Source organism: Abramis brama, assembly GCF_963993115.1.
Source record: "Abramis brama genome assembly, chromosome: 6".
Taxonomy (NCBI): domain Eukaryota; kingdom Metazoa; phylum Chordata; class Actinopteri; order Cypriniformes; family Leuciscidae; genus Abramis; species Abramis brama.
This window is the reverse complement of record NC_139968.1, coordinates 43,369,356-43,394,158: the sequence shown is the minus strand read 5'-3', so window position 1 is coordinate 43,394,158 and position 24,803 is coordinate 43,369,356. Positions and strand designations below refer to the sequence as shown.

Sequence of the window (24,803 nt, the reverse complement as noted above, 5' to 3'; positions counted from 1 at the left end):
TCAGATATATAGTGGTGAGCGGGACACAAACTAATGCGGGGCTCGTTGTAACACACATGGTTTAAAACACGAGACACCTGCGAATAGACCGGCTCTCACAGGTACTGCTCAAGAACACTGTTCATTCCTCAGGATTTGTGCTCTGGTTTCCAGTGAAATAAAGAAGTGTGAGTGAGGCACAAACTAACGCGGGGCTCGTTGTGACACACATGGTTAAAAACTTCCCACACATGCCAGCATGACCAAACTTAGTGAATTTACTAGTTGCCACATCAACACTATATAGAGGGAAAAAATGTGCCAAAATTAAAAAATCATTTGGAAGATATCACTGAACATCTATTTCTTACTTAAAGGCCTCCTGAAATCAACATGTAACTTTTTTAGCTTTTAGAATGAATATGTTAGCCTAAAGGTTATGAATAAGCTGGTGTGCTCCACAACAATGACAAAATTCACATATAGGAGATATAAGCATTCAAAACTCACAGTCGCTCACTTCCGCTAAAATGGATCAGGGATTTTTATGACATCATCACGGACTTCAGCTTCTCATCACATCTTCTGTCCAATCAAATGCTCTCTAGAATCTAAAGCTCCGCCCCTTCTGCTATAAACACCACCTGGCCAAAGCGACTGTTGATGCGTCACGGAGTAATATGTGTTGGAGATGTGTGTTCGGTTGCTCAAACGCTCAAGTTTTTGACAAAATATTTTTGTTATAGTTCTAGTTTGTCTTGTATATTTTTTGATGAGATCATAATAACATTATAATCTGTAAAATGGTCATGTTATGATGTACTGCACCAACAGTATGGGGCATGTTGTCACATTTCACTTCCATTCTTTCAGGGCAAATCAAGAAAAAAATATACACTGAATTAATGAAACAACCACATAATTGTACTAGACGTGTGGAATTAATGTGGGAAAAATTAAATTCTCTGAACCCCAAGTGGATTTACACAAACTAAGAAAGTCAAAAAGTGTTAGGTTGTGCCCAGCTCTCCCCTACATCATGCATCTAAACAACAATGAAATATATATTTGATAAATGCAAAAAAAAACATGTGTCGTAATAATTCCTCCAGTACTCAAGGGGGCACTAGAGTTTCCATAAAATGTGCTTTTAAACCAGATGTGTTATTCATGTAAGTACATATAATACGCACAAATTTACACAATCAATAGCACACGCATTTGAGTTTGCATAGCTGGAAGCATTTGCATTCCTGTATTAGCAAAGAGACGCTGTTAAGTTAGCAAACACACTAGTACCGCTATAATTTCCTCTAAAACCCTCCGTCCCCAAGTACAGAGCGGCTTTAGCGGTGACTGATGGTTTGTTTTGCTCACTAAGGGCTTGTGTGTCAGAAGTCATGTACCCAACAGACCTGTACGCGCGCTAGCATGAGCCGCCCTTCGCTGAGGCTAACCGGGACAAATCATGTCGTGATTAATAACGCGACAGAGACAGAAGTGTAACTGTGCGCGAGCGCTCGCCCACACGCTGGTGTACATGATTAGTGTACATACAATTACTTTTCCCCCAACATTCCTCCCCGACAAGCGAATTAAGATTCTGCCATACTAATCTCCCTGATCATACAAGATCCATTCATTACGGGCTGCTTTGAGTGGAAAACGGGAAATCTCTGGGAAACATACCAGCGTTCGCCCACTCGCCGCATACAGCTGTTCAGAACGAGCTGAAACGTGACAGAATCACAGCGATATGTTTATTACTCTTCTTCAAGACAGATTTGACATTTTGTAGGCTTTTGAAAGAAGCTAGCAATTAACTGTTTTTTTTTCTTTCTTTTTTTTTATCAGTGGAGGCCTTTTGGCTAATGCTAATGCTAAAACACCACACATTAGACCGTGTTAAAATGAAAAACAACACTCATGCTAACAAAAATATTTTTAGCAAGCTAATTGGGAAAAAGAAAAGAAATAAACAGAGAAATCATTGGTAATGCATGAAAAATTAAGAAGAAAAAAGTAAAAAAAACTCTGGAAAGCTAAAAGCTACATTTGGTAATATTATTACACTTTTTCCAGATTGATTTGACATTTTAGAGGCTTTTGAAAGAAGATAGCAATGAACCGATTTCTTTTTAAAACTGTGAAAGCATTTTGTGCTAATGCTAATGCTAAAATAACACACATTAGACCATTAAATGTAGAAACAATCCTCATGCTAAAGCTAACATGGACAAAGAAAGGTACAGAGAAAATTGTGGGTAAATTATTGGGTATATTGGCTAGAGCAAATGCTAACATAGCATATGTTAAACTGTGTTAAAAAGAAAAACAACCTTCATGCTAACAAAAATAGAAAAGTTAGCATTTTAACAAGTTAATATGGATATAAATAATGCAATCATGAGTAATGTCACATTTTCTTCAGATAAAAAATGAAAACGTTGATGTTAAACTAACAAACTACTTTTAGCATGTAACTCAGTTTGGAAGAAACCCCATTTAGATACATAAATTGCGCCAAAGTCCCCTATGTAATATTTGTGTATACACCCAATGCTAACAACGTGCAAAACTAGCATCTAAGCTAAGCGCTAGGGTCCAGCTCGGGTTTCATTTTTTGACACTAACAGGCTCAGTTTCGTAAGTTTGGGCCTTTTTTGTATCTCCAAACGAACACAGCATCCAATGTTTTGTGATTTCTTATTCAGAGCCTGATAAAAAGAGCCAACGACGTCTCTGAAAGTTCGCCCTCAGGATAAAGACACTGTGTGACGGGTGTCAGCGAACCCGAAGCCAATAAACCCCAGTCAAGGCCGCATTAATGCACGGTCTTACCTGGGCTGAAGCCCAGGGGCCTCCCAAGTTCAGGGGCCTCCCATGTTCAGGTTCATGATGAGCTGAAAAGGTCATATTGTTTTAACTTGTCAGATTTTGTCGCTGTATGTCGCTAGTCGCTTGTGGACGTTGGTAGTGCTGTCGCTCTAATGTTATTGTTGTGGTGCGTTCACAACAAACGCGAATAGAGCGTCTGGCGCGAGTGATTTCAATGTAAAGTCAATGCAAAGACGCGTTTACGCGCGTCTAGAGGTCCCGCGCCGCGCTCTACACCTCATTCGCGCCGCGGGAATTTGACGCGTCTTTGCATTGACTGGCTTTAACATTGGCTTTAACATTGAATCACTCGCCTGACGCGCTATTCGCGTCCGGTCTGAACGCACCTTTATAGTGCGTGTCCACTACATAGGCATAGGGGTCCACTACAGCGGCAGTCCGCTCAGTGCCGCTGGCAACGCTGTAACGTCTCAGTCTCCGCTTTAGGGTGTGTCTGTTGCGAGTGTGTTTAATCTAAGTTTTTTTTCAACACACGGACAGTATAATCATCAGCGATGCACGCGATTACATTTAGAAATAGACAAGCTTTGTTTCCAAATGCACCAAGCAATGATCCTTTCAATTTTATAAATGTTTATAAACCCAGCCAATATAATCACAATGAACACATCCAAAATAAAATCTTTAACATATAACAACTGCAAAGCGTCTAATTTGTAAACAAAATGATTTACGCACTAAATCCAGCATAAACTCTTACTCTTTCTTTTCCATGCATCATTTTATTATATCTTTGTTTGTGGTTAGTTACAGTCAAATCATATAAAACAGTGAAATCACCCTCAAAGTCTTCTGTCTTGCCTGCACTCGAGACGGTGATGGGAGCTCACTGAGCTCCACTGAATTTCCTATTGGTTGTCGCTTGCGAAAATCACTTCTCATTTGCATAAAGTTGAAATTTATTTGCTGTGTGTGGTTGTTAAATAAACTTGTCTTGTGTTTATGTGCTCAGTGATATGTTAATAACAATATTAAAATTGAAAATAATATAAAAAAACCTCACTGTTGTAGGTCTCGAAAGAAACTAATGCATTCTGTGATGTTACCTAGATATTACACTTTTTTAAAATGAGACTCTATAAATCGATGGGATGGGGGGCCTACAAAACCTCTCAGCCCCGGGGCCTAACACTAGGTTAAGGCGGCTCTGACCCCAGTGACGGCACAGCTAAACGACAGCGAGCGAGTGACAGATGGAGGGAGTTTTGACGTCTGGAACATCGAGTGGATTCACTGGTGCGAAGAATACAGAGCTGGATCCCTTCCTCAAACTGATGTGAAAGATAACAAGACATCAAAACTCATCCAGTTCACTTCCGTAATAAACCCCTCCGCCGTTATCCTGCACAGACACTTCAACCGAACCAAGACTGGATGTTATTCTGAAGGAGGAAATGTTTGTTTTCTTAATCTTTCATCAAAATGCAATAACTTTAATGACTTTCCAGCTGATGCAAGTCCTCATGGGAAAGATCCTATTTACAAGCTCAAAGTCGTTATTACGAGGCGATTTCGGTTGTGAAATGTACATATTGGATGCAATTTAATATATATTTCTCACTTTTTAACTTACTAAGATGCTTTTTTTAGCTCTAGTGCAGCAACAAATATTTGGAAAGTTAAAATCTCGCTGGTAAATACGACACTGTTCACCACACAAATATAATAATTTCAATGCGACTAGAAGGCAGTACAATGGTGTATTGGCAGAGAAAATAATATTAACCAATAATTTTGCTGGCAAATATGATTGAAGCATTCAAATCTTTGCAGATACATTTTGCACCATTATGTAAACTCCAATTTTTTTGTTTCACACCTAAAATATGCATTTATTTTATTTATTTTTTTAAATATTTTTTTCATTTAATTATTTAATTTATTTAATAATAATGAATAATTAAAATGAATATTTAAGTATATATTTATACTTTAATATCATTTTAATCTATTTTAGCTAATTTTGGTTGTATATTTAATTTATATAATTTATTTAAATAATAACAAATCAGATAATCAAACTAATAATATTATATATATATATATACAGTACCAGTCAAAAGTTTGGAAACAGTACTATTTTTAATGTTTTTCAAAGAAGTCTCTTATGCTCATCAAGCCTGCAGTTAAAAAACAAAAAACTAAAAAAAACAGTAATATTATGAAATATTATTACAATTTAAAATAATGGTTCTCTTTTTTAATATACTTTAAAATGTAATTTATTTTTGTGATGCAAAGCTGAATTTTCATCAGCAAGTACTCCAGTCTTTGGTGTCTTATGATCCTTCAGAAATCATTCTAATATGATGATTTGATACTCAGTTATTATCAATGATGGAAACAGTTGTGCTGTTTAATATATTTTTTTGGAATACTTTTTTCAGGATTCATTGATGAGTAAAACGTTAACAGCATTTATTCATAAAAACAGCATTTATTCAAAATAAAAACATTTCTAACAATATAAATCGTTACCATCACCTTTTATCAATTTAACGCATCCTTGTTGAATTAAAGTACTAATTTCTTAAAAAAAAATTATTGTTCCCAAACTTTTGAACGGTAGTGTATATTGTTACAAAAGATTTCTATTCTAAATAAATACAGTTCTTTTTAACTTTTTATTCATCAAATAATCCTGAAAAAAGTATCTCAGGTTATAAAAAAAATATTAAGCAGCACAACTGTTTCCAACATTGATCATAAATCAGCATATTAGAATGATTTCTGAAGGATCATAAGACACCAAAGACTGGAGTACTTGCTGATGAAAATTCAGCTTTGCATCACAAAAATAAATTGCATTTTAAAGTATATTAAAAAAGAGAACCATTATTTTAAATTGTAATAATATTTCATAATATTACTGTTTTTTTTTGTTTTGTTTTTTTTTTAACTGCAGGCTCGATGAGCATAAGAGACTTCTTTCAAAAACATAAAAAATAGTAGTGTTTCCAAACTTTTGACTGGTACTGTATATATATATATATGTAATATATATATATATATTTATTAAAAACTTTATGCAAATGAGCAGCGACCTAAATTAAATAATTAATAATAAAATAAAGGATTTTAAAAATAAGTATAATTACAATTAATACTTAACATTTTTTATAATAATTAATAATTTAACAAAGTATAATTTAATTTATTTATTAATTAATTTAGCTCTAATGTAGCTGTCAGGTTGTATAGTTCATTTCTATAATTTATTTAAATAATTAATAATAAATTAAATAATTCAACTAATAATAATAAAATAAATAATGAGCATACGGTATATATATTTTAAATGAAAGTGTAGCATACACACACATACACAAATATATATATATATATATATATATATATATATATATATATATATATATATATATATATTTATATTTATATTTTTGTACACAAATCATGAATTTATATGCTTTCTTTTAAATAGGTTAAAACCGAGGTTGGTATCAGTGGTGCAGTCTTAGGTTGGTTTGAGTTTTATCTTATAAACACGGTTTCTCTGAAACAGGTGAATTTTCTTCATTTCCAGCTTTCGTAACATGTGAGGTGCAGCAGGGCTCCGCTTTGGGCCCGATTTTATTTGCTTTATATATGCTCCCTCTACGCTGCATCTTTGAATTTTAACAATTTCCTATCATGACACCCATGCAGATGACACCCAATTATACTAACCAATAAAATTAGCACGAAGTCCTCATCTGTGTTGTTAGCTTGTGTAAATGACATTAAAAGTTGGATGGATGATCATTTTAAAATGCCTCAGTTTGTTTCTTGACTGTATGAAACATCCTCATGTCGATTTGTTTAGTAAACGCACTTGACACCCAAAATAACAAGCATAAACATATCATTTATGAAATCATAAGTCTATTATATCTTTGTCATTTGGAATAATCCGTCTGTTCGATATGCATTTCTGCTATTCAACAGACTAACTCACATTCTCATCTGCAGTTGATTTGTTTCTTCTCTCTGTTTCCCGTATCGTTTCATCTGATTTCTGTTGTTCTGTTCTTATCAGCGAGACGCAGGTGTTCTCCAGTCTGATTATCAGCTGTTTAAATCTGCCGCATTTCATTTCATTCTTGCTCCTGGTTTTGTTTCTTCCCCTCAGCATGCTCTTTCGTGGAACAGCGACACGCTTGTTAGCGAGCGGCCGGAGAACAGTCGATTCTCGCTCGTCAACACACACTGGCTTCTGTTGTGAGAGAACGCAGGGAAGAGAGCAACTGAAGGCTTTGAGGACCAAAACATACTAACCAGAGTCAAACTACCATCAAGATACTGTCAAAAAAGTAATTAGTTACACTAATTCCTTTAGCTATAAAGCAGATCATATTTTTAATAATAAATATCACTATTAAGTACACTTAATTAAACAATAATAATATTTTAACCTTTATGTAGCTGTCGTGTTGTATAATATGATTATATAATTTAAGTACTTATTAATAATGAATTATAAATTATAATAAGAAATAATACATAATATATAATAAATTACATTAAAAATAAAATTCATTTTAAATGTCAGGTTGTATAATATAAATATAGTATAATTTAAATAACTGCTAATAATAAAAAAAATATGATTTATACGAAGTATTGAATATATATATATATATATATATATATATAAAATTAATATTATTAATAATAATATTTTATTAAAATAATTAAATAAAAGATAATAAAATAATATATAATTTTAATAAGTATAATCATTTAATTAATACATTTAATAAATAATAATAACAATTTAATTAAACCAGGTTAATATAATATGACTATTATATATCTAAATAATTAACAACAAAACAATTAAATTAATAATAAAATAAATAATGGTTTTAATAGATAAATGAAAACTAAAAATGCCATCTATTTAATATGGCAATTGTTCCTCCTCGACTGCAATGAGACTGAATGGAGAGCAAGTGGAGACTTTCACACAAGTAAAACTACCTAAAATGTCTCAAACTCATCAGATTCTTCCAAGATCAATAACAACTACTGACTTATTTGGGTCTGTTTTTATGTCTCCTATGTGAAACACCTGAGAGAACAAGAGAAATACGAGGTTAAACACTCTCTAGACCGTATAAAGATCGTCCAGCTCATATATAATTTTCCCAGCATTCATTCTGTTGGGTTTTATCCTCAAACATTAGTTATACTTGTTCCCCAGCAGCAAACTCTCACAAAAGCCCCCAAAAATATGGTAATATATTTAATTTCATCGGCCGCTGAGTCTTGTTTGATCCGTAATTACAATAATCCTCACATTTTGTTATTCTTTGGACATTTCCCACTAAAAGGACAGCGAAAACTCTTCAGAATGATAAATATTTGACAGGAATTATCACTCAAAGTCTTCTGCTAAGTGTGGAAGAGTAAAATAAGGGATATTGTGCGCATGACTGCCCTCCCAGAGCCAACGGGACGCATCTTTAAATAAGGACTGCAGTTTTTCATGTATATTTGCACAATTATTTTTGCCAGCCAAGCAGGAGCTAGGCGCTAACCACGCTGATTAGCATTTAAAAGAGCCCCATTTTTCATATCCGCCGGCTCCAGCCCCTTTGACTGCAATTGAACTCGAGGACCCGACGCTGTTCAATTATGGCTGTAAATACCGTCCAGGACAAAAGGCAGAAATGAGACTGTCTTGTGAGGAAAAGGGGAACCTTTGAAACAACTGAAAGGCCTTTAATAATAACGCGAGCCGGCGCTCGAAATGAAATGAATCACGGGCCAAACAAGCTGACAAACTCTCACAGAACTTCTGCAAGCAACGGGAGGCGTTTAGACTTTAACTCGTCAGAGATACCAGAGGATCGGAGGGGAAATTAACGTTCGGCTCGGAAAGGTCAGAGTCGTGCGTCAGCAGATTCGCTCGGCGTCCACGAAGATCGTCGTAGAAGTTGAGAAAATGAGAATGAGAAAACAAGTTGACAACTAATAGACAACTGCTAATAAACTTAAAGGGCTGGTATAATGCCCTTTTCACAAGAAGTAAAATAAATATCTGATGTCCTGAGAGTGTGTGTGTGAAGTTTAAGCTCAAAATACCCCACAGATGTTTTTATATAGCATGTTAAAATTGTCACTTTTTGAGGGTGAGCAAAAATGCAAATGAGCTGCTGCTCCCGGCGCAGAGGGCGGAGCATCAACAGCTCGTATGTGTGTGTATGTGTGTGTATGTATCTGCTTTTCTGTAGTATGCATTATTATTATGGTGTTTTCTGAGTTTGATAATATCATTTATTTCTTTTAATATCAGTCTAATGCATTAAGCCATGTTAGCGTTTCAGAGCATCCCCGAGGACGCGGGTATAGTGACATCATCACGTACAATAGAAGTCCCATTTCATTGGCTAGGCACCAACCAATAAAACGGCTCCTTTGAACACACCCTGCCCCTCTTTCTCTCTCGCCGCCACTGAGTTTCAAGTGCACAAGTTCGTTTCGCACCAAATATATCGCGAAAAGAGTAGCAAAAGTCAAGGCGCGAAATTTGAAATTGCAGTGACAGATTTGAGAAGTTGCAAGTGCCGAAATGAGGTTGTACTGTGAATATGAATGTAAGATTAAATGCAAATATATATTACAAGTTTGTGTCTGTCATTGTATTTCAGTGAATGGCATTTTACACATTTGTGTCTCGTCTGCAGCTTCAAATACAGAACACAGGTTTGTGGCTATTGTCTGCGAGTGCCAATTTCAACATTCAACTTCAGATTTTTATTTTACAGGTGTTCACATTGGAGCTGTGAGTGTAAATGTTCACGTACAAGTACGAATATTTATTGTACAAGTTCGTAAACCAATTCACATCAACATGCTCTCGAGTTTTGCCCTTCATAGACTCACGCCTGCCGAAGCAGGTTTTTTATGGCCAGCTCCAGAGCGGCATGCGCTCTCAAGGAGGGCAACTAAAACGCTACAAGGACGACCTCAAAGCCAATTTGAAACTATGCAACATGGACCCAAATGACCTTGAAGAGAGGGTTGCAGACAGGAGATCATGGCGAGCACAGTGCCATACTGCCATACACTCCCTTTGAGTTCAGCCACATCACTACAACATCTATAACAACATCTAGCTAGTTTGTGTGCGACGCCTGTGGCCTGTGCGTCAAGGATCGGCCTCTATTCACATCGTAGGCTCTTTAATGTAGACGAGCCACTGAGACTAGTACGAACGGGAAATGCTGTGTTATGAATGTAATGGCGTCATAATGAGATTTAACACACATATTAAATACTTGTTCATGAGACCCAAATGACCAGATTGTTTGCTTGAGGTTCACAGCAACTGTGACTAGAGACGCATGAACGTTGGATTTGCAAAAATTATTTATGAAGAATACAAACTAGGAACTACAATGATGCTATCTAACTCAATATAATTTATAAATAATGATAAGTAATTTAAAAAAATGATTTTAATAATAAAAAATAAATAAATAAAAATACAAAAAAATAAATAATTAAATAAATAATAATTGAATAAATGCAATAAATTAATTAATAATGAAAATGATAAATAAATAATGTAGCTTCAATGTGGCTGTCAGGACGTATAATTAATATAATTATGTTATTTATTCAAATATATATATATATATATATATAATTGAGTTAATTTAAGAAAGAAATAAAAAATGGTTGTACAAGTATAATAATAATAATAATAATAATATTAAGTTTAAAAAACAATTAAATTATACATTCAATCATTTATTTCAGTCAGTCATTTATTTAAATTAATATTAATGTAAATGTGACTATTAAATTAATAATAAAATACAATTATTTTAATAATAAATACAATCATTAATAATAACTAGTGCAAAATGCCCGTGCAAAATCAGTTTTTGTGTGTGTTTTTAGTAATTGTTGATTTGGTGCCCGTGAAAGAGACTGTGAACGCATTGAATAGGATGTGTTTAGTTGGTGAATAGCATAGGCTACTATTACACAGTAGCGATAACGTTAAGCGCACCAGAATCTATCTATAAATTACAGAAGTAAACAGCATAGCTGACTTACAGATTCAGTTTACATCCACAAATGAATATGAATTACATCCACAATGAATTACATCCACATCCGTCGATTCAGGGAGCAGTGCAAAGTGCCCGTGCAAAATCAGTTTTTGTCTGTGTTTTTAGTAATTGTTGGTTTCTTGGTAAAGAAAACTATAATATTCAGAAGGAACCAAACTATAATATTCAGAAGTAAACAGTGTAGCTGACAGAGTGTTTATGTCAGAATGTTTATTTTTAAACCACAACCTTCTAAAAAATTATATATTTAACGATATCTTTTGCATTTCTCATCCAAACAACGTCAACCTTGGCACTGCACTTACTCATGCCCGTGGCAAGACACCTGTCGAGTTTGAAATCCATCGGACTAACGGTTCGAGAGATATGTGGTTAACAGACAGACACACACACACACAGACGGACGTTTCTGTAATTTATAGATAGATAATAATAATAATAATAGAAACAGAATAGAATTGTATATTTACTTATAAAAAAATGAAAATAAAAAAGTTAAATTGTTGAGCAGTGATTTCTGGAGACACTTTTGAGCAATGCTACTGTATATGGTATTTATTTATTACAGTTATATTTTATTATATTTATTTTCAAAAACTGCTCTTTCATAAAGAAACCGAGAGTTTACCGGCATCACATCACATTTATTTATATCCATGGAAATGAGTTTTATTCTATTTTGATACTAAAAATGAAGATGTTGCCGTGCCAGCATGAGATGCAATGATCACGCTGAATATTGCTCAAGCTTTGACATCTAATATTTCCAACCCATCCTGTCCAGACGTCTCACTGGCTAAATATCTGAGTGACACGCTGAAGATAAATGGGTGATCAAACGAAAGGAAAAACTAAAAACGTCTTACGCTCACATTAATTCAGTGGGGAATCGACACCTGAGCGAGATTGATGGTCATGTGACCTTTGGCGACGCCGCAGGGTTTCCCAGTCGAAACAGCAGGATCCAGATGATGATATTTCTGTATGCAAATCACTGTTTGTGTTGCGGGAATGACATCTGACGATAAACCTGGAGAAAAGAAGGAAAATACAAATAAAATTTTCCATTAGTACAGAACCTGCCAGACATTTCATAATCCTATAATCAATGACAAAATACAAAGCTAACATGTTTCTGATGGGAAAATGTTAGTAGAAAGCTACTCTGCTAATCAGAAGTCATTCATACACAAGGGTACTTCTGAATTGTAGTTGTCATACAATAGATATGCAAATGTGTTTATATATGTATTTATGCTATTTATTATGTTTCAGATGATTTTTTTTTTGTTCTCCTCAAAGTGGGAGAACACAAAAACACAGTCTAGCGTTCGTTTGAGCGACTTATCGTCATTAACATTAAGAAAATGGATTGATATTCAAAGGGCAAATCAATCATTTGCACTTTCATTACACACACTATAATAAAGGGAAATCAATTTCAATCCATACCTCAATCTAAGCTGACAGGAGCGATGACCTTTCACCCTCATTATTGTGACGCAACGACGTTCAACTGGCCTAATTTCCCATGAGCCTCTGGAAACATCAACAGCTCACCTGATCACATTGCTTTATGCTTTGGTTTTCAATATTTCTAGAGACATAATTAGGTGAAAACTAAACATTTTTGTGCTTCCCAAATGTTGCATTTTGGTTGCAGTTAGGTTAAAGGCACAATATGTAACTTTTTTGCTTTAAAAATAGCAAAAATCACTATATCTAAGTTATATATTTTTTTTAGTTGTGTACTTACATTATCCCGACTGTTTCCAACAACTTTCAAACCAGGAGAAATTTGTAATTTAATTCGAGAAACGTCCCGTTTCTTTATTTCCGTTTTGTCGCCGCCAATGCCGTCATATCCGCGTTGTCCCTGGTTTCCGCTCGTGCTGCCATGGCAACCACAGCTATGAACTAGAGCCCTCTGATAGTAACCAAAGCTACTGACGCGAACAACTCTGTAGTTCGCAATGTCTATCTGCACGCTGTTGTTGTTTCGTTCAAACATTACGGACCACGGCAAGCAGACTTTGGATAAAAAAGGAGAACTAAAACGAGAATCAATATCAGCGCGGTGTTTTCGAGATGCCGAGAGCTCCCATAGACAGTATATAAACGAGAGCTCCACGTCCGAAACTTCGACCGCTTCTACATGTACTTTATTAAACAGGTGAGCACATTTACATAAAACTAATCAATGTTATATAGTTCAACAATGATAAAATGTTATAATATGATCTGTATGTTATTCTAATGTTGATCTAGTTTACTGCTAGTCTCATACAGACAAACACATACATTTCAACACATTCACATGCAGTTTAGTGTGCTAGTGTAATGTTAGACCAAGTGAAACAGCGCTGCGTTACCTCACAAGTTTAATTTGTCTAATAAACTGACCTGTGTGTAGTAATTCTGCACTTGCGTGTAGTTCGGTAGAATGAAATGTCCATATTCCTTTTATATCCACGGGACTCGCGTCGCGTGTGGAGCTGATAGCTGTCTCTTAGCAATCCTGAACTGCTTCATATCACAGTCATGATAAAAGCATCTGTATTCAGTCATCCATAAACATTATTAGATCGGTCGGCTTGACGTTGACAACAAGATCCATAATTCTTAGCAAATGTTGCGTCATCAAACTACGCCTTTGTTATTGTAAAGAGGTTAGCGACCCCTAGTGGCGAAATATTCCATACTGTACGTTTAAGTTGCAACACAACATTAATAAAAATAACCTAAAATAAAACATATGTACACATTTACTAATGCAAAAAGTTATTAATGATCATATTTACCATTTTTAATAATAATAATAATAATAATAATAATAATAATGATAACTGATAATTACAATTATTAAATAATTATATTTGCATTTATTTAAAAAAAGTATGCAATTTTTTTTAAAGATAACTCATGACTTAGAAAAACTTAGAAACTTAGTTTACTTTTAAAGAAAAAAGTAAAAGTTTAAGTAAACTTAGAAACTTAAAAGTGTAGCTTTTAAAGTAAAAAGTCAGTTTATGTACATTTTTAAAACATAGAAACTTAGAAGTTTAGCTTTTAAAGTAAAAAGTAAGTTTATGTAAAGTAAGTTTAAATTTAAAGTTTATGTAAACTAAAACTTAGAAGTTTAATTTTAAAGTACAAATAAATTAAAAGTATAAAGTATACGATTATGTAAACTAAAACTTAGAAACTTAGAAGTTTTTAACTTAGAAGTACTTTTGAAGCAAAAAGAAAGTTTAAAGTAAAAGTCTGAGTAAACTTTTTAAAACTCAGAAACTTTTTTTATATTGTTGTCTGAGGTCAAGTTATGATGTTCGCTTGGTTTTTTACATTCAAAAACATCCAAATGAATAAGTAATAGGCTGCTACACTGCTATGATTGGATAACAGTTTTGCATATTATAATGAGTTTCATATACGGTGTGAATTGGTGGGCGGGGCTAAACAGGCAGTGTTAAAGTAGTTGTTGATCTTCTTCTGCGAAGGCGGTGTTTGATACCCTTTGACGTCATAGATCCCCACTTTGAAAAACCTGTCGTTCGCTGTGCCTGGTGTCAATAAAAGCTTTTGTTGGACTAACAAGGAAGTTTTCAGTTCTGAAACTTACAGGATATTCTTATAGTATGATGACCTCTTATATGTCAAAAGCTCAAGGAAAATTTTATTTCTCAGTTCATCACCCCTTTAAAGTAAAAGTGAAGTAAAAGTTTAAAATGTTAATATGAACTAAAACTTTAAAATAACTTTAACTTTAAAATAAAAAGTAAATTAAAGTTTAAAGTAAAAGTTCATGTAAACTAAAACTACAATTCTAAGTTTTCAGTTTACATAAACGTTTTCAAAATTAATTTACTTTTACTTTAAAAGTAAAATTCTAAGTTTCTAGGTTTTAGTTTACATAAACTTTAACTTCAAACTTTTACTTTACTTTTACTTTAAAAGTGAACTAAGTTTCAGTTTACATAAACGTTTACTTTTATAAAGTAAAAAGTACGTTTAAAGTAAAGGTTTAAGTAAACTTTTTTAAAACTTAGAAACTTAGAAGTTTACTTTAAACTCAACTTACTTTAAGAGTAAACGTTTATGTAAACTAAAACTTGGAAACTTTAAAGTAAAAGTAAATATTTTAAGTAAACGTTTGTGTAAACTTTTTTTAAACTTTTTTAGAAGTTTCATTTTAAATTAAAATTTTATGTAAACTGTTTAAAAAGTTTTAAATTTAACAGTTGGAAATTTATGAATGTTGTACATGTTTCGGAAATGTTATGAAAATCCTGGAAGTGTTTGTGGAACCTTTACGGAAACATAATAAGATGGTTTGCCTATAATAAGTGTGAGATTTTTTTCACTGTGATGAGCAGAAATCCTTTTATTCGAAAAGCTCAAATTGCACAGAAAATATGAAATTAAATAAATAAAACAGCTTCAGCTGAGTCCCGTCATGTAATTACAGGCCAAAAAACTGTAACTGCTCTACACGGCCCTCTGTGTGTCTCTCTCTCTCGCTTTCTTCTCTGAAGAATTAATGAGACGATTCATCATCCATTCACACCGATGCCCTTCCAGCTGCCCAACAGCACAGCACACGCTCCCTAAAACCAGCGTTTTCAACTCTAATTGTTTTTGTCCTCAAAAGAGCAGAACTTAGGGAATCTCTAAAGATGACAATTAAAGAGTATGCATCTGGACTTTCCCAGAAGCCTTTGCTGCATACACAGCACTTAACCATATATATATATATATATATATATACAGTGGGTACGGAAAGTATTCATACCCCCGGTAAATATGATCAAAAATGGCTGAAAAAAAATTAATTCAATTCATACATATTTTCATTCAATTTTTTTTATCTTTCGTTAAAATAATTGGCAAAATTCTAACCTTTCATTGAAGTAAAAGAATTCAAATTGGGGGGGAAATCACATTATAAAATAAATGTTTTTCTCCAAAACACGTTGGCCACAATTATTCATACCCTTTTAGTAAATACCTTTTCGCAATCTCCTTTTGCCAAGATAACAGCTTATATATATATATATATATATATATATACTGTATATAATGAATCACCACATGGCGCTCATTAAGTGTAGTGTGCCCTAGTTAGGGTGCAGTTTTGGGCCGGAGACAACTTGAGTATTACAGCAGAGCTAGAAGCAGAAAATAAACAAGGTTTGCTCTCGGGAGCGTGTCAATACTCAATACTCGCTTGTGTGAGTGGATCCACTAGCATGACGACACAAAGAGCTATTCATACACCACAATAAACGCCCCAGTTGATCAGAACATGACATTCTCATCTTTTATGTTTCTGGGTTGCATTAGTCCAGTTATTATGAAACGTCTTTTGTGTCTTTGTACGCACCAATTTCATTTTCCGCTTTCCCAAACCAGACTTGGTGCCCAAAAAGGGGCGTCATGGGGCGTCATTGTTTTTTTGATAGTTTTGGCTCACTTGGTGCCCTAGATGAGATAAGAAATGAACACATTAAAATTAAAACAAATAAATAAAATACATTTAAAGAAAAATACCTCAAAATTTTGTTTCTTTTTTTTATACCCCAAAATATTGTGTAAAAAAAGTCAAACTTTTGAATCGGTTCATTTTGTGAATGAATCATTTAGGCCAGAATCATCGAAAACATTAGACTAAAAGAACATGAATTCTCTCCTGAAGATTTTCAGTAAATAATGACTTAATTTTGGTTGGTTTGTCACAAATAGCTAACGTTTGACTTATGAATATACTGTGCGGGCCACTTTTATACTATTGTGATGCTTTTCTGCTCCAGTTCTTATACAATGGTAATTAAAAATAAAAAGCCTCCAAAAACTCTGTACTGGAACGTGTGTAAATAATGACCTAAAGTACATTTTTGGGTGAACTATCCCTTTAATTGTCAAAGATAGAAATTTGCATTGGTAATTTGTCTCCTGTAGTCAAACTTAACTGAATTAGTTCATTTTGCGAATGAATCATTAAGCCCAGATTCATCAAAAATATCCGATTCGTTCATGAATTCTCTATTGAACATTTTCAGTAAATAACGACTTAAATTTTGATCGGTTCCTCACACATAGCTAACGTTTGCCTTATGAATATGATATACTATGTGGACACTTTTATTATAATTTTATGATGCTTTTCAGAAGCTCCAGTTCCCGTCCAATGGACAACAGTCTCCAAAAACTCAAAGGAGTGTCAAACTTGAATTTTTGGGTGAATTATCCCTTTAACTGTCAAAGATAGAAATGTCTATTGGTAATTTGGCTCTCGAAGTGTCGATGACGAAGCCGAGAAGCTTGGTTTTGGACATCTGTCGGCTCGTATGGTGTTTAGTTCTGATTCATTTCTCCGGGGCTCTTGGCCGGTCGGGGTCGGTGGAGAACGCATCAGATTCATCATCGTCGCAGACGTGGATAATGTTTTAACGGGAGATTGTTTGAAGTTCTCCAGCTGGAGAAAAGCCCTGGGCCTTTCTTCACGTAATGGGAAGATTACAGAGACACAGCAGCAGATATGTGTGTTTTTCCCCATCAGACATGTCAGCATCAGAAAACACACTCCTGCTTGTCCTACTTTTGGCTTTTGCAACTTCAGACTGTTGGCCGTATTGTTTTATTAATTGAGGTCCGTCACACACACACACACACACACACACACACACACACGACATGATTCGAGTCAGCGGACGCTAGAAAGGTCACCGTTCATTTTCACACTGATCTTTTGTCCTTGTATGATCCCATCTGAGTGTATTTATTGCATGTATCGGCCTCCATCAGACTGGTTAATGAAGACCTTTAAATAAGATGGTTAAAAAAGTATATAAAATACATATTAAAATTAATTATTTTCTTATATATTAAAATATCTTATTTATTACAATTATTCATTACAGTACATTATTCTCTTTTTTTTTAACAATTACTATTCAAATAAATATTTGTTTATATTATACTTATTTAATATATTATAATTGTTTATTTTTTTAATTAAAATTATATATTGTACATAATCATTTTTAAAAGAAATAAATGTTAACTAATTAATATCAATTACTATTATTAATAATAATAATAATTTGTATTATAATTTAATTAATAATCATAATTAATAATTTAATATAAAACAAACTCATTATTTAAAATAACATTTTATAGAGGACAAAACTATTTCAAAACATTAAAAATTAAAATAATAATTACAAATAAGCTAAATAAATAATAATAGTTATTCTTCGTATTGTTGTTGTTTAATTATCCTAATTAATTGTTTAAAATAAATAAATAAATACTATTAATAATAATCTGTCATTATCATTATTATAAAATGTCTACGTCCAGAAAAAACAAGTTTCCTATAAATATCTATGCCATTATTAAACAGCATTAATAGCTAACTTTTACTAACTAGCTCAGCAAGATAGATTTTAAGATTCGTTTGACCAGAAAGAAAAAAGCGACCATAGAAGTACAGAGTTTATGCTAACATATCCCATACTATGCTAATGAATAAAGTGTCCCTTGCAGCAATGCTGAGCATGTTTCGGGTTTCTTCAAAGGCCTGTTTATCATGATTCAGACTTAATGTCGTCTCTGAAGGTCTTTGACAACATGTCCTCCTCAGCTGATCCCAGGACAGGGCGAAGGTCGACTCGGGCTTTTAACAGAGACACTTAGCAGGTCGCGAGTCTGATCAGAGAGCAGCATCTGGGAGCATCACTTATCAACCCATCATGAAGCCGTCAAGATCCACTTACCCGTCCCGCACACGTCACGCTCAGACGTGGGAAAACCACAGAGAAACCGGCCTCATGCTGTTATTTGGTTGTGTTATGGCTTCGGGCGACGGGAGAACTCGGGTTAGAAAGAGTTGCTCGGCGTTTGTGCAACATCTTGAAGCGTTTGAAGCCCAGAATGCAATGCAACTCTCCAAAGAGAAAGCCAGGCTGACTGACGATCCTTCAACTAATACATAAAACATTCAAACGTTTCGCTTCAAGACCCAGAATTCATGTCAAAGTGGTGAAAAAAGCACATAAAAAAGAAAGCCTTATGTTAGCATCTAGATTATTCAGCTAGCTTTTACCATTTGAGTTGATGCACAATCTTCAAAAACAAATGAAAAGGAAAATGTTTCTTCAGTTTTCTACAAGTTAATCCGTTATTAATAAGTTATATCGTTTCAAGACCCAGAATTGATGTCAAGTGGTGAAAAAAGCACATAAAAAGAAAGTCTTGTTAGCATCTAGCTAACTCGGATAGCTTTTACCTGTCACGATCCACACTTAATGAAACAAAGGAAGATCCAATAGCAGTATGAGATTTATTAAGGGTAATCCAAAAGCAATGGTCAAGTCCAGGCATGGGTCAAAATCCGATAAGGCAATCCAAAACAAGACACAGGCAGGAAACGGACACAGAAGTGGCGTGAAATACAACAAGGACTCCGTAACAAACACTAAACAGGCAGGGTATTTATACACAGGGAATGACAATGATAATGGGAAACAGGCTGAGTGCAATAATCAGTGATGAGGGACAGCTGAGTGCAATGAACAGACAAGGATCATGGGGAATGTAGTGCAAGAGTGTGCTGGACACCGTGAGGAAGGAGGACATCTAGTGGTGACCCAAGGAACATAAACCAGACACTGTGACATGACCCCCCTTCTACGGAGCGGCTACCAGACGCTCCAAGACATAGAAAAAACAAGAGTCCAGGCGGGAGGTGGAACGGTGGAGGATCAGGGGGAGGGATGGGGGGCCAGGTCCATGGAGGGGAACAGAAACAGGGAGTGACAGCTCATCTGGCGGCCAGGACGGGGACGACAGTCCATCGGGCGGCCAGGGCGGAGCAGAGGGTCCATCGGGCGGCCAGGACGGAGCAGAGGGTCCATCGGGCGGCCAGGGCGGAGACTCTCCCTCGGGCGGCCAGGGCGGAGACTCTCCCTCGGGCGGCCAGGGCGGAGACTCTCCCTCGGGCGGCCAGGGCGGAGACGACCCCTCGGGCGGCCAGGGCGGAGACGACCCCTCGGGCGGCCAGGGCGGAGACGACCCCTCGGGCGGCCAGGGCGGAGACGACCCCTCGGGCGGCCAGGGCGGAGACGACCCCTCGGGCGGCCAGGGCGGAGACGACCCCTCGGGCGGCCAGGGCGGAGACGACCCCTCGGGCGGCCAGGGCGGAGACGACCCCTCGGGCGGCCAGGGCGGAGACGACCCCTCGGGCGGCCAGGGCGGAGACGACCCCTCGGGCGGCCAGGGCGGAGACGACCCCTCGGGCGGCCAGGGCGGAGACGACCCCTCGGGCGGCCAGGGCGGAGACGACCCCTCGGGCGGCCAGGGCGGAGACGACCCCTCGGGCGGCCAGGGCGGAGACGACCCCTCGGGCGGCCAGGGCGGAGAAGGCCTCTCGGGCGGCCAGGGCGGAGACGACCCTTCGGGCGGCCAGGGCGGAGACGACCCCTCGGGCGGCCAGGGCGGAGAAGGCCTCTCGGGCGGCCAGGGCTCAGGCCCAGGAACTGGCACCAGCGGCTCAGGAACTGGAACTGGCACCACCGGCTCAGGCACTGGAACTGGCACCACCGGCTCAGGCACTGGAACTGGCACCACCGGCTCAGGCACTGGAACAGGAACTGGCACCACCGGCTCAGGCACTGGAACAGGAACAGACACCACCGGCTCAGGCACTGGAACTGGAACTGGCACCACCGGCTCAGGCACTGGAACAGGAACTGGCACCACCGGCTCAGGCACTGGAACTGGAACAGACACCACCGGCTCAGGCACTGGAACTGGAACAGACACCACCGGCTCAGGCACTGGAACTGGCACCACCGGCTCAGGCACTGGAACTGGCACCACCGGCTCAGGCACTGGAACTGGCACCACCGGCACAGACACAGACACAGACACAGACAAAGACACAGACAAAGACACAGACAAAGACACAGACAAAGACACAGACAAAGACACAGACAAAGACACAGGCTCCGGCTCAGGAACAGACACTGGCTCCGGCTCAGGAACAGACACTGGCTCCGGCTCAGGAACAGACACTGGCTCCGGCTCAGGAACAGACACTGGCTCCGGCTCAGGAACAGACACTGGCTCCGGCTCAGGAACAGACACTGGCTCCGGCTCAGGAACAGACACTGGCTCCGGCTCAGGAACAGACACTGGCTCCGGCTCAGGAACAGACACTGGCTCCGGCTCAGGAACAGACACTGGCTCCGGCTCAGGAACAGGAACAGACACCACCGGCTCAGGAACAGGAACAGACACCACCGGCTCAGGAACAGACACCACCGGCTCAGGCACAGGAACAGACACCACCGGCTCAGGAACAGACACCACCGGCTCAGGCTCAGGAACAGACACAGGCTCGACGGCGGCCATCTTGTCAGGGGACACAGGCTCGACAGGCGTGACGTGGACACTCTCGGCGGCGGCCATCTTGTCAGGGGACACAGGCTCGGCAGACGTGACGTGGACACTCGCGGCGGCGGCCATCTTGTCCGAAGACACAGGCTCAGCAGGCGTGACGTGAACAGGCTCGGCGGCGGCCATTTTGTCCGAAGACACAGGCTCGGCAGGCGTGACGTGAACAGGCTCGGTGGCGGCCATTTTGTCCGAAGACACAGGCTCGGCAGGCGTGACGTGAACAGTCTCTGGATCAGCAGACGTGTTCCCTTTCCCTCTTCTCCGTCCGCGACGGCGAGATGGTGGTTGCGGTCCGTCCCTCACGAGCCCAGGGTCGAAGGGGGGCCATGGTGGAGAGTGCTGTTGGATCTCCACTCGACCACCTCCTCCTCTGCGACCACCCCGGGTCCCACGAAAAACTACCAGGCGGGTTCCTCTAAACAAATCTCTCCTCTCCCGCTCGGCGGCCGGGGAAGAGAAGCCCGAAAACATACCGCTGGATCCTTCTGTGACGGAGTCCTTCTGTCACGATCCACACTTAATGAAACAAAGGAAGATCCAATAGCAGTATGAGATTTATTAAGGGTAATCCAAAAGCAATGGTCAAGTCCAGGCATGGGTCAAAATCCGATAAGGCAATCCAAAACAAGACACAGGCAGGAAACGGACACAGAAGTGGCGTGAAATACAACAAGGACTCCGTAACAAACACTAAACAGGCAGGGTATTTATACACAGGGAATGACAATGATAATGGGAAACAGGCTGAGTGCAATAATCAGTGATGAGGGACAGCTGAGTGCAATGAACAGACAAGGATCATGGGGAATGTAGTGCAAGAGTGTGCTGGACACCGTGAGGAAGGAGGACATCTAGTGGTGACCCAAGGAACATAAACCAGACACTGTGACATTACCATTTGAGTTGACGCACAATCTTCGACTTCGACAACAAATGAAAAGGAAAATGTTTCTACACTTTTCACAAGTTATTACGTTATTAATAAGTTATATCATTTCAAGACCCAGAAATCACTTTAAGTGGTGAAAAAAGCACATAAAAAGAAAGTCTTATGTTAGCATCTAGCTAACTCGGCTAGCTTTTACCATTTGAGTTGACGCAGAATCTTCGACATCGACAACAAATGAAATGGAAAATGTTTCTACACTTTTCACAAGTTATTACGTTATTAAGATATATTGTAACTATGCACGACTATGAATAACTGATACGACTCGCCCAATGCGTTTGGATCGTCTCGCGTGAATTTGTAACTATTTTACATTTTAGCGAATTTGAGGGTAATTCATATAAATTTGTACGATCTCATGTGTAAGTTTTCATACGATCTGCTTACGTCCCGGTGAAGAGTAGGGATGCACCGAAATGGATCGCCTCACATCAATTTGTAACTATTTTACATTTTGGCGAATTTCTGGCTAATTTGTATGAATTTGTATTAACATATATCGGTCAATACCGATATTGTGGCCGATATATCCTGCATCCTTAGCAGAAACACAAATGAGAAACATTCAAGGCCATAATGAGACCGTATCTTTCGGATTATACTATATATATATATATATAAATATATATTCCAAAGCGACTTAAAAAGACGATAACTATAACAGTAACGATATTAGCTCCCACACTGATATCGTCCTATAACAGGATGATTTAGTTCTGTTTATTATAAGTGCGCACTGCAGTTTTGGATTAAACTTTATTTTAAGGTGTCATTGTTACAGTGTAATTATATATTTAAATAAGTACTAAGTAATATTAAGCAACTACATGCACTTTCTATAGGGTTAGGGTAGGATCAGGATTTAGTTGCATGAAATTATACATAATTTACTGTTATTATTATGGTAAGTTCATGTAACATTATGTAACAAGGAAACTGTAAAATAAAATAAAGTGTTACCCAGTTTTGTTGTCTGTCGCTTTAAATGCAGGATGGATTCTGATTGGCTGTTTTGAAAGTGAAAATTTCTCTCTGTTGTTATCGTTATAGTTGTGTTGTAGACTCTGCTATTATTTTAAGTTTTCGTCCTTGGTTTGGACAGGCCTTATGAATACGATGAGCATTTGTATCTTACCAGACTGACGTTCGCGGTTCATTGCGAAGACTTCCGGATGGTTCTGGAGAGAGAGGGAGCAGCTGTCGGAAGTCAAGCTGGTAACAGGCCAAAGTCATTGTCTCACCCACGTCAAATCTGTGGACTGGAGCAGAAGACAGATCCAGTGAGTCAACAGCTCGTCTTCAGACCCACTGCATCCAGCCAGAACCACGTCCAACATGTGCTGGGAAACTTCTGCAAGTCTGTCTGGCCATCAGCGTTCGGGTCACGAGGTCAACCTGAACTCAGTCTGACAAGTGTCGCATGAAAATCGGCCTTTTCAGGGGTCTCGTTTCTAAACACGTGTCTAATTAAACTAAATATCAACTTACAATAATCGCTTGAAATGTTCCTACAAACATTCATTGGCTTGCATGTTGAATTGCTCCTAAATTCATCTTCCTTTATTCCTTAAGACATTTTTAATAATACATTTGTTATTAATTAATGTTGAGCTGCATCTTCATCATAGCATCATACCACTGATTATATATATATATATATATATAGTTGTAATTTAATAATTATCTTACAAATTTAAATATAACAAACTATTTATATGCAAAAATATTTTATTGTATTCTTTAAAAAAAATATTATTAATAATAATGATTTTTTAATTTGAATAATTTTGTAATTTATTAATGTTCAGCTGCCATCATCATACCACTGAATATATTATTTAAAATGATAATAATAATTTTGTAAAGCAAAACAAGTATTGTTAAATGTTCATTAATGTATGATTGCAGTTGTTTTTTTACACTTTGTGTTCCTGTGTTTTTAAAGCTGACTCTGTCTGTTTTTGTGCAGTCTTTCACTCCGTGAGAAAAGCTTACCTTTCAAACAGCTTTCGTATTTCCCAGTAAGCGCTCCTGTGAAAGCATATTCCGTTTCAAACGGAAAGCTACAGGCTACATGAGAGAAAAGAGGGGATATAATGGGAACGGGGTTCTGTGACTCATGGTCCTCGTCATCAAAAGATTCCTCGGCGGGAAAACACGCGCGCATCCCTGAGGTAAAGCCAATCTATGGAGGAAACTCTGTCAGTAATTAAACATTCATGTTCTGGAAAAGATCTGACGAGCATTAGACATAGCCTATCCTAAAGCTTTCAGGATGCAGTTTCACATTGTTCAAACTATACGCTTTGAAAACACGAGAGCTCGACTGTCAGGACAGATGTGTATGGAAGCTTGTTTCCGCCACTGAATAATAAATAAATAATAATAATTGCGACTTTTTATCTCACAATTCTGACTTTTTTTCT

The 24,803-nt window shown here is 37.4% G+C and overlaps 1 long non-coding RNA gene across 1 annotated transcript; it reads right to left on the bottom strand.

Annotated features, from left to right (window-relative positions):
- Positions 1 to 11,878: 11,878 nt before the first annotated feature.
- On the bottom strand, positions 11,879 to 24,492 carry LOC311085413. The gene is made up of 3 exons (XR_014606814.1): positions 24,373 to 24,492; positions 23,513 to 23,636; positions 11,879 to 11,994 (listed from the first exon to the last, which is right to left on the bottom strand). It is a non-coding gene; the product is annotated as an uncharacterized lncRNA (long non-coding RNA).
- Between the last annotated feature and the right edge of the window lie 311 nt (positions 24,493 to 24,803).